General features: G+C 31.6%; 1 long non-coding RNA gene across 2 annotated transcripts; it reads right to left on the bottom strand.

The window, feature by feature from the left end:
• Nucleotides 1–495: 495 nt before the first annotated feature.
• Nucleotides 496–8580, bottom strand: LOC148781560 (uncharacterized). 2 transcript variants are annotated; one of them, XR_016057735.1, is made up of 2 exons: nucleotides 8408–8580; nucleotides 496–4913 (listed from the first exon to the last, which is right to left on the bottom strand). It is a non-coding gene; the product is annotated as an uncharacterized LOC148781560 (long non-coding RNA). The 2 variants fall into 2 exon arrangements; XR_016057734.1 differs by having other exon boundaries at nucleotides 496–4456.
• Between the last annotated feature and the right edge of the window lie 395 nt (nucleotides 8581–8975).

The raw sequence follows: 8975 nt of genomic DNA, 5'->3' as shown, positions 1-8975 counted from the left end.
GAGTTTGGGTTACCTTTTACTCCACAGTATTAGTGTGTACTATGATTTCATTCTAAATAGTGTCAATACATGATTGAGTAAAGAAAATCAGATAACGGCACCTACATCATCATGATGGTGGTCTCGCCATGCAAAGGGATTGTATACAATGAGACCATTTACTTTTGATACAAGGAGGTAACAAGTACTTATAACCATCCGATATGAAATCTAATAGCTTGAGTGTGTAATAAAGATTGAAAGAATTTCTTTTGAAGTTTGAGCTCAATCAATGTAATAAATGCATCAATCCAGTTTCACATCCAATGGTTAAGATCAATTATGACAGTCTTGAACAAAAGATAAATGGTCTCATTGTATATTTTTTCTAATTTATATCATATATGGCAAGAAAAGAACCGGTGAGCAAATGGAAAAGCATCACCATAACATTCAAGTGGCTCTAAATGAAATGGCATAGAAGATTCGTAACAGTACGCCATGAAAACAGAATTAAGGGAAAGGATGAATATAAAAGTTGAGAAACACAAATTCCAAATTGACCTTGAGCGAGATTGACGACGTGTTTACCTTGAGAATATGGGACGAAACGTTTTAGATCCTCGTGATTACTCCAAAACTTAATTAAGTTAACAAGAGTTAAGAATAAGGGGTTCTTTCCAATTATAATCAACAAATGATTCGATCTCAAGGGCGAGATCAACCTCCCTATAGATTACTGGCTATGCCGGCTGATGGTGTGCACCAAAAGATGAACTAAGCAGAAACAAATGAGAAAATAAGAGTGAATGAATCTATCCTAAGAACTAGGCCGAAAGAAGAAGAAGAAGAGAAGAAGAAGAATAGATTACTGGCTGTGCCGGCTGATGGTGTGCACCAAAAAGATGAACTAAGCAGAAATCAAATGAGAAAATAAGAGTGAATGAATCTATCCTAAGAACTAGGCCGAAAGAAGAAGAAGAAGAGAAGAAGAAACCTCTTACTCAAAGCCGGGCCTGCTGGAGTGGGTTATCTACCTATTCTTTCTGAGTAGTCGATTCCTATATCGATTCAGAATATGAAGTTGTTTGGCTTCCTATATCAATTCAGAATATGAAGTTGTTTCTCTCTACAAATAAATTATCTCGCGTTAAGGAATCACTGTTTGATTGGCTACTCGATTCTGCCATGACAGCCCAGGCCTTTGATGACGAGAATGTTAAATTCCTTCGGTCAAGATTCTTTCCTCTGATTGTTGCCGTGATTCGCACCATGAAGATATTTAGTCAGATGTTGCATTCATTTCCTTCTATCTACAGCGGTTTAGTTCTTTGATATTCATCTGGGCTAATGTGCCTTTAAGAAAAAAAAAAAGAAAAGAAAAGAATGGATATTTGTAGACACCAAGATTCAACTTAGTATTCTAGACCTCGTTTAGACATGTTCGTCATCCCAGGTTATAAGAAGAATTCCCAATCACGTATAGGTTCCCACTAGTAAACTACAGTATGGTTGGAATGAATATCATAACCCATAATAATGCATGGAAGATCTATGCTTCTTCTACCATCCAGCTGTCCAATTTTGATCGAAGGAGTCACTCATCTTAGATCCTAAGGCTCAAAGTATTTTATTTTAATTTTTTTTATACAAATTGTATAGATATAAAATTTCGTATGTGCCATCTTCTCATTGAGGCACACCTATTAAAAATATTAAAAATAATTTTTCGATAAAATATAATGACCAAAATACCCCTTGATTCTTTCAGGGGTATTTTGGTAATATTTTTTTTATATTTTTCAAATGGTTTATATAAAAAAAGTAAAAATAAAATAATGTAGAGACGTGACATTGTGATTGGGACAATCTTAGCCCTCCATTCAAAAAAGACGGTTGGATAAGGAGAAGTATATAAGATTTATCTTCTAGAGGAAGTATAGAAAGCTTGCCCTGGTTGGAATATCTTAACCCATAATAACTTCTTAAAATTTCCCATAGGTTTCACCCCGAGAATACTCAGTTTCCATATCGAACCTATCTCAATTATACGAAATCGAAAGAGCTTTCCAAAAGTTTAAGAATCACTAAATTTGGATATACATCAAAGTTATAAGAAAATATAAACAATATCTAAAATGACAATTTAATCCTCCATGAAAACAACTTACCTAATTCCTGAACCGTCCTTCACATGTTTTTCTATCATAATTCTACAAGGATTTGAAATCCCAATCCCATATCTTGCGATTCTTAAGATGCCTAGCCTTCAAACTCTAAATAGAGGTCTCCTTGCGTATTAGAGCATCTAGAAACTCTTAGAAACTTTAAACCATAGCAACCCTAGATGTGACCTCAAGAACCTAGATCACTCGATTTCATATCAAATATCAAAAATCACTCTTGAGTTCATTCCAATGAATTCGACTTGAGGGATATTCTCACTACACATTTTACAACAACTATTTATTCAGATTTGATTCATCAATATTTACTTTAAGTATTTCTTTTCTCTTTCACTTTTCTTTTTTATTATTTTATTCATCCTTTTTTATTCTTAGTTCCTATTGTTAACTAATTTGCTTACTTATTTGAATTTATCCCTTCCTTTTTATTTAAGTCCTATTATTTTCTTCCTTTGCTTAGTTAGTGTAGTTCATTCCCTCCATTTTATTTAATTCCTATTATTTTTCATTATTTTTTATTTTTATTTTTATTTTTAGTTAGTTCTTTTTATTTTAGTTCCTATTATTTTTTTCATTTTATTGGGTCATTTGAGTTTATTCATTCCATTTTATTTATTCCTATTATTTTTCTTTTGTTTTCTTATTTGAGTTTCCTTTTGGTTAAGTGTTTTAGAGAACGTAAGATCACCGCCTAGCTAGTGTACTTTGGACCGCAATATTCTATCATAGTTTTGGTGGGACTATTTTCTTTACCTTCCGAGTGCTTTATATTTTCTTTCCCTTCATTCCCATTTTTTTTTCCTCTTTTATGTTCATTCTTTCCTCTTTTATTTTCATTCATTATCTTTTCTTTGTTTTGTTTTCCCCCCTTTTTTTCACACTTTCTTGCCTTTCTTCCCCTTCTTTTCTATTTTATTTTCCTTCTTTCCCTTTTTGGCACTCTCTCTTTTTATTTATTTATTTATTTTATTTTTTTCTTTCCTTCCCTTCTTTTTGGTATGAACGATTTGAGGCCAGCACGTAGATTTTAGGCATGCAGATAAAACATGACAGGAGAACAAAGTTGTCATTGTCACAAGAAAAATATATTGAATGAGTACTTGAAAAATTCAATAGGGAGTAAGAAAAACCAGTTAGCATGCTACTTGTTGGATACTTTAGGTTGAGTGCGCGATGGAGTGATCAAAATGAGAAGGAAAATAAAGACATGACCTATGCTCCAGTCATAAGGCGTTTGATATATGTCATGTTGTGTGAAGGCTTGGCATTGCAAATGGAGTGGGTATGATAAGTCTCTGACCCTGGCAAATAAACTGGGTAGCAGTATGATAGAATATTATATTTATGTTTTAGAAGTGAAAACTTGTGCTAGATGAATATTCATATGCAGACACAGTAGGAGACATCGACACCAAGAAGTCCACATTAGGATAGTTGTCCACTTTTGCAGGGGGAGCCGTGGCATGGCAGTCAAATTATGGAAGTGCACTACTCTTTTTACTACAGAGGTAGAATATATAGCAGCTACAGAAGCAGTCGAATAAATGTTGAAGGAAGACAACTATGTGGTTTATTGTGATAGGTACAGTGCTATTGATCTAAGCAAGAATGCAACATGTCATGTCAAGACAAAGCATATCATTGGATACGAGATGTCTTGGAGAATCAGTTAATAAAAAAAATTCCATACAGATTGCAATCTATCAGATATGATAACTAAGGCCCTATCAAAGAATAAACGATATCTTTGTAGGGACTTGGCAGATATAGGTGCTACTTGAGCACATGGATGTTGAGCCTGATATCATCCGAGCACGGGAGCCTCTTCCATGGGTCTAGAGGGAGAGAATGTTACAAGCATTTATTTATTTATTTATTTTTTATTTTATTTTTCTAAAAGGGTGTTTCTAGGCCCCTGAGGACTGATGCCTATTTTAAAAAACAAATTAAGAAGGGTAACTTTTTGGAGAGAAAAATATTAAGATTTAACAAAAAGAAGTTTACTTATCTTTTTGGGAAGGGTAAGCCAAAAAATTATAGACACAGGTTGAAGGCTCTTCTTTCTCTCTATAGGTTTTCGGAAGTACAGAAAAATTACATGAGGTCTTTCTTCCAAAACACAAAAAAAATTAGGGCTTCTTAGAAGGTTGAAGCTGGTGTTCTCCCATAATGCTGGAAAGAAGTGTTTCTTTTGAGTATTGGAGAAGAAAGAAATTGATCCCACATACATAACCCTGCATTTTTTTTTTGTCTTGTCCTGAATGTCGGGAACTGAGGCTTGCTTGATTACCCTTTGTTACGATGAACCCCACCACAACAAATCCAATACTTCGAAAGTCAACTCATTAATTAACACCAGATTGCTTTTAATAAATCCAAACACATAAGAACTGCATATGATGTAATAAATTTGAAAAAAAAGAAGATGAAATCAAGAAAAACAAAAAATAGAAAAATAAAAAACATAATTGTAAACTACAAACGTTAATGCAATCATTATCAACACATAAATATATGTGGTTCGGCCAAAATCGGCCTACAATCGTGGACAACTAGCAATGATGAATTCACTACCAATAAAAAAAATTTACACGGTTATAAATTTTATAGAGATTACCTGGCAAAGAAAACTAAAATTGATTTTCCCTGTGACAATTTCACCACCAATCAACTCAATTCCTTTTTTTTACGAATATCATAAACTTTGTTGAATTCAATCAATCATTTCTTTATCACCGTCGAACAACTCTGTTGTCGTAAAGAAATATCATTAAATTCGGCCTAATGCAACGACACAACAATGCTAGGGTTTGTAAGAAACCCCCTAGTTCTATCTCCCTAAACTGCTGTTCACTCTCTTATGTTTTTTTCTCTCTCCAATGCACTTTTATGGGCTTCCATAAAAGCCTAATTTTATATAACAAAAATACGCCTAATTAAAAAACACGAATATCAAATTGGGGTGTTAAGATTAATGGAAAAATTACATACATATCTGTCATAGTTTTTGTTATTACTGCTCTACGGAATAGTTTTGGTCATTACTACTGTGTCCATTTTTTTCATGTCAAAACATAAATTAAAAAAAAAAAAAGACGAAACAACAGAATTCGAAGTATTTTTGGTTGGTGAAAAACTGAAAAATGTTTTCTCTTTCTTGTGGCGTATTTTCTCTTCCTCTCTAAAGCCATAGTTATCCGATAAAATCAAAGTGGTACAACTAGCTTGAGCCCCTAAATTTAGAAGAAATCTTAGGGATTATTGAGATTAGAAGATTAAGAGAAATCTTGTGCATATTCTCTCTCTACCACTTTAAAGTCATGGTTATCCGATAAAATCAGGGGAAACAACTAGTTTGAGCCCCTAAATTTAGGAGAAATCTCAGGGATTATGAACTTACCCAAAAAAGACTCAGTGTAGGGGAGAGAGAGAGTTTTTTTAAAAAAACCATTTTTACCCATATAATGTAGAGAGAGAGAGTTAAAAAAAAAAACCATTTTTACCTATGGAATGTAGAGAGAGTTTAAAAAAAAAAAAGGAAGACCCGATTTTTGGTTGTTGAGCAACGAAAAATGCTTTAAATTCGGTTGTTCAACGATTGAAAAATGGTAAAGTCATTTTTTTTTTAATAACATAAACTATTTGGTAGAATTGTAATAACGGAAACTATAACAGTTCAGAAGAAGTATTATAGTTACTTTTTTTGCATATTGGATTTTATTTGGGATGACCCATGGCAAGTTTAAAAGATGAATTCGAACTTCGAATATTTATGTATGAAAAGTGTTGGGATAATAAGAGATCCTTTTAATATGAGAGAGAGACTCTTGATAAAACTTTGCCTATGATTTAAGTTGGAAAATCGTCTTAACCTAAGGGTTCCGTCTTAATCTCTCTTACTAGAAAAAGTCATTGATGGCAATCATTTCCAAAGAAAATTAAGTTTTAGCTTGGAGAATCTCTGGGCCTAATTTTTCTTCTATTTCATGGCATCTTATGACTTATTCAAACTAAGTTTTGACTGTCGATTTGGTTTCAACATACTGTTTTGTCAAGGGTGTCGTTTGTATAAGGTCGTAATCTTAATCAATTAAATTAAGATGCACTTTTAAATTTTATCATTAATATAATTCTAGTATAAAAAATTATTAGGATGGCTTGAAAATCTATTTTCATCTCTAATTGTAAAATCTTAAACTAAAAAAAAAAGTTCAAATCAAGTAGATCCATAAACACTTGAAAATCTTGAACATGGACGGTCTAGATAATATGTTGCAAGATACATTATTTTTAAGACTCAAAATCTTCTTTTATTTTTATATTCATACATCTCGATGTCGCGATGATCAATTAGAGGGATTTTCAACATAAAAAAAAACATTTTATGATGGATTTTTGAGGTGCAACCTAATCTACATTTTAAGGTTGCAACGTTGTATAAATTTTTTCCTTATATTAAAGCATTTTGTTTACACGTGCTTTGCACTTGTGCTTAAGAGCACTAAGTGCCAAACAAGGAGTTTTTTTCATTTAAAAAACTTCAAAATATGATGAAAAATAAAAATCGTGCACAACAATTTATGGACTTAATGAGATTTCACATTAATTAATTCAAATGAAAATGTCGACAATAAATTTATGAAAAAACTGAAAGAGAAATATTAAGCCATGAAGGACTATGACATGAATCATGTGCTTTAGAAGTTATCAGAAATTAAGCATGTCCTTGGCAAGGTAAAATGAATATCGATCCAATTTCGATAAAACATAAAAGAAGCACCTAGCATTTATTTTTCTCCAATTCAACCACTCTAGAAGCAATCCGCTAATAGGCATGTTCTTTGAAATCCATAGCATTGTTCGCAAAATCGTCCGATCTAGCCACTAACCACCCGGTTAGATCGGATCCGGTCAGTGGCCTGATCAATTGGTATTTAAAAAAAAAAAATCAAAAAAATGTATATAAATTCTAAAAAATAGGGAATTTATAATACATTTTTAAATATGCTTTACATTATTGTAAACAATGAAAATTGTTTTGGTCATTAATACTCACATTTTTCCTTCTTTTTTAGAAAATTTAAAAAATAGCCATTGAAAAATATAAAATAGGTTAAAATCCATTTTTTTTCATTAATTTTCAACTTCATTTGAATGTGTTTTGTTTTAATCATTCTTTATATGTTTTTCATATTTTAGTATATATTTTTTTACATTTTTTTAAAAAAATTTCAGCACTTTTTTTTTACCTCCCCAAACTTGTCCGGCTAGAGCGGTTGAATTGGCCAATTAGGCCGGTTAAACCGCTTCTAGACCCATGTTCGGATAACCGTTTTGGTTCAATTTTACGAACACTAATCCATAGTAACAAAAATTAATTGAAATTATTAGAGAATTCAAACTTTTTGTATACACTAGTAGGATTACGTGTGTTGCACGTAAATATATAAAAGAGATAGGAGAAAAAGAAATATCAAAAAAATAATAATAATATTGAAAAAGCAAAATATGACTTTTTCAACGCACTAATAACTTGTAATAAATACTCAGCTCGCCTTCCCAAGCCTACAAAAAGTGGGTGTAATTGGTATTACCTGGAAAATTGTTAAAAGTGCAGTTTTAGGAGAGGTTTGGAAAGAAAAAAACATGACATTTAAGGGGGATGCTCTTCCTTTTGAGAGAGTCTTGAACAATGTCAAACTCACTTTTTAAAATATAAACCAAAAGGACATATATTTTAAAATATTATACTTCAAATGTAAAGAATGAACCTTGCCTATATTTGTCGTCAAAATAACAGTTTTTTTTTTAAATATTAAAAAATGATGACAATTAAAAGTCCTTATGAATATTTGGTAAAAATTTAATAATGTTATGCGCAGATTTTTGTTTATAATTTTATTAAGTTACATAAGGAAATAAAACAAAAAAAAACCTCTTCAAATAAAAATCAAAATTTTAAGCAATCGATCTCTCTAAAACAAAAAATTGTTTTTTCTTTTTTAAAAAAAAAAAACCCTCCAATGTGAACCATGAAATAATAAGAATTGATTCATAAAATATTACAAAATTAGCAATATGTAGTACAAATTACAACGGCAAATTCAAAAATATAGAAAACCAATAAAGAAACCTTCAATAAAACACAAATTGAATAAACACAACTATCAAATTACGAACACTAAAGATGCATAAATCCACACAATTTCAGACGTAGAAAGGAAGGCAATATCATTACTTACCAATTTCCCTTAGAAAGCCCCAATTGCTACCTAAAACCAGCAATGACTTCAATAAAGACTTGGCCATTAAAAGGCCCACCGGACTTGAGGTCTCTTGCTATGGCCTTTAGAGCCTTGAAAACCCTATGCAGCCATTAGAGAGATACAGAGTACCTCACGTGATTATAAAGAAAGTGCATGAAAGTTGTGTGAGCCATGGGGTGAGCCTCACGTGATAAAAAATACTAATTCTAATAGGCAAGTGCTTTCCTTGCAGTATAAAAGTTCCATCCTCTCGTTTATCCAACGGTTCATTTTGAATGGAGGGTTAAGATTGCTCTAATCATAATATCACGTCTTTACACTATTTTATTTTCAATTTTTTTATATATTATTTTGACACTAAATTTTGGACGTTCATCCCTCTATTAAACTCGCACTAGAAAAAAATATAAAAAAAAATATTTTCAATAAAATAAAATAACAAAAATACCTTTGATTTCAAGGGGTACTTTAGTCATTATATTTTATCAAAAAATTATTTTTAATATTTTTTATTGGTGCGTCCCAATGAGAAGATGACACGTAT

Source organism: Amborella trichopoda, chromosome 6, assembly GCF_054954075.1.
Source record: "Amborella trichopoda isolate Santa Cruz 75 chromosome 6, AtrichopodaSantaCruz75HAP2 v2.0, whole genome shotgun sequence".
NCBI classification, from domain to species: Eukaryota; Viridiplantae; Streptophyta; class Magnoliopsida; order Amborellales; family Amborellaceae; genus Amborella; species Amborella trichopoda.
The sequence above is the reverse complement of the archived record's forward strand: the minus strand, read 5'-3'. Positions and strand labels throughout refer to the sequence as shown.